Below are 2,740 nucleotides of genomic sequence, written 5' to 3' on the forward strand. Positions count from 1 at the left end.
TAAATTTTACAGCTTTGGAAACCCTATGGGGGCAGTTCTACTCTGTGCTATAGAGTCACTGTGTCTAAATTGATTTGACAGAAATGGTTTTTTTTTGTTTGTTTGTTTTTTGTTTTTTCTGGTTAGCATTTACCACCCAAGAAATTCTGAGATCTGAGATAACATAGGGGAAAAAAAAATCCATCTTTTTTCAAGGAATAAATGGATAAATGAACGTTCAACATTTCAGGGTTTTAGGATGGGATGTCAAATCAAGGCTTCTCAGAAAAAAATTCCCCCAAAGCTATGAGAATTGTGGGTATTGTTTGAGTAATTTATTTCAAAAATGTAAAACTTGACAAAACAACAAAGAAACAAAAAATTATATAAACAAATTGGCAAAATGTTAATGTGTTAAATATAGGTAATGGACATAAAGGAGTTCATCATACTACTGTCTCTAGGTTTTTTTTGTATGTTTGAACATCTTTATAATAAAAATAACATTAAAAATTGAAGTTGGGAATCAACACTGTCTTTAATCTGCTTTAGAAAGGAGGTGCCAGAAGAAGCAAAAATGGAACAGAGATAAAGTAGACCTTGCATCTTTGCAGGTTCCGTTAATACGGTAGTATTACGATAGCCACAAAGCTGTTCTTATTTGAACTAGAGAGTAAAATTTTAGGAAGCAGAAATTTTTGCCTAGGAATTAGGTAGAATTAAAATTTGTAGAACTAGAAAGGTACTTTGAGATCATCTCAGTCAATCTCTCACTTTACAAATCTGAAAACCAATGCTCAGAGAAATGAAATAATTATTCAACCTCAGAGCCAAGACAAAAACCTAGGTCTTCTGTACTCTGGTCTCAAGTTCTTTCCATCAGGCGAGTTGGCATGTGATGTTGCACAAGAGCTTCCAAGGCGTGGAACCTAGGAGAAGGGACAGATGCCACCCTTCAGGTACAGTACTTGTATTTGCTGGATCCTTTGACTTTATCATCTCTGCTGTGTGCAGGTGGGGACCTCCTTCGGTTTTGCAGTGGATTCTCAGAGATAGAAATAGATTTAGTAAGATGAAGGCCAGAGAGACAGTCACGAACCCCTCAACAGGTTAGTTGTATGAAGTTTGTACTCCACTTTGAGGGAGCTGTGGGTGTTGCTAAGCAGGGCATCACCTTACTAGATCTAGAGAGAAGGAGACTTAGGAGGCCTGGCCCCACGGTATCATGGAATGGAACTTATTACATTACTGCCTCTCGCCTCATAATTCCCCAACCAGATCAGTTCCAGGAGGGCTTAGGGGAGAATTTACCATTGGGCCATTGATGTGAGTCACACAGTTTTAGACACAGATGTGGAGGTTTGACAGGTACTGAATGAAATGGGGTTAGGTCTGGACAAGGCATGTAGGTGGCTTGATTTTCCCTGTGCTCTGCTGGTGGCCAGTAAAGAAACAGGTTCCCAGAAGGCACACCCTCATTCTGGATCAGCACAGACTCAGGTACATCTAGTCCCTGCATTTGGGGGTTTAAAGTTCCTTTGGGCTCTGACACAGATTGCTGGTTTAGAAGCAACAGGCACAGAATCAAACTCTTCCCATTCACAGAATGCAATTAAATGCTGTAGAGTAGCTTGAGGATGGGGGTGGGGGCACTAGCCCCCACAGAATCTCATTCAAGCCCCCCTTCAAGCTGCCCCTGAAAATTAAGTAAAAATAATGTGGTTAATTTGTAACTACAGCTTCAAATCAATCCCCCAGACTCCCCATTCCAATCAGAGGGCTGCCCCTAAACCCCTCTTCCATAGAAATCCTGGAGCTGCCAATGACCAAAGCAGCCTTTAATCTACAGCTTGAAAGCAGTAGAGTGCAGGCTGAATGTTGCTTGACTTTAAAAATGATTTTTAAAAAATTGTTGCCAACATTTGCAATTTGAGAGAATTCACATTTTTAAAAATCTAGATTTCAGATTGTTTTGAAAAACTGGACAATCTCATCACAGTGGGATAGGAGGGAGGTAGGGGGACATATTCCTGCATAGTACAAATCCTTTGAGGTTGGAACTCAGAGGCCACTCCCATCTCAGACAGGGCATGAGCTGCATGAACTGTCTGACTCCTGCTTCAATCTCAAACTGGTTAGATGTTGTTACTTAGGGCCAGTTTTGAGAAGTTAAGTGTTGGAGCACTATTGGTTAAACAGGCTGCTTGGTTAAACTGCCCATGTGGGCAGCTTCACTCTTTACGTTCACTACCATGTGCTGCTGGCTTTGAAATGTATGCTTTGCACATAATGTACATCTCTCAGAAGTGCCAGCATGGCTCTTTCTGGGAATGAAGGGTTACTGTCAGTATTTACATCTGTTTTAGTCCTCAACATCTGGGCTACACCTCTAAGGTGGTTTTGTCTTCAGTGTAGTTCATTCTGATGGAGGGTGGACAATATCCAGGGTGGGTTCTAAGGAACATAGGTTCGTTCCAACATTGTGAATAAATGCTGGAAGTCTCATTTGCCAAGGACACTTTCTTGGTAACAGTTTAGTCTCCGAAGCAACTGTACCAGTGTGGATTTAGTGGACGAAAGGTTTGGTTTAGCGAGTGTGGCTAAGGAGGGTAGAATAGTCTGGGGATCAGGTGCCCAGGCCCATTCTCAGGTGGAGACAGTGGGGAGGTATAAGAGGGCACGGATGGCTGCACCGCAGGCCTGGTCCATGCAGGCGCGGCCACAGAGAGTCGGCCCGAGAGCCAGGGCCCGTGAACGTTTT

This window comes from Trichechus manatus, unplaced genomic scaffold, assembly GCF_000243295.1.
Source record: "Trichechus manatus latirostris isolate Lorelei unplaced genomic scaffold, TriManLat1.0 scaffold00123, whole genome shotgun sequence".
NCBI lineage: Eukaryota > Metazoa > Chordata > Mammalia > Sirenia > Trichechidae > Trichechus > Trichechus manatus.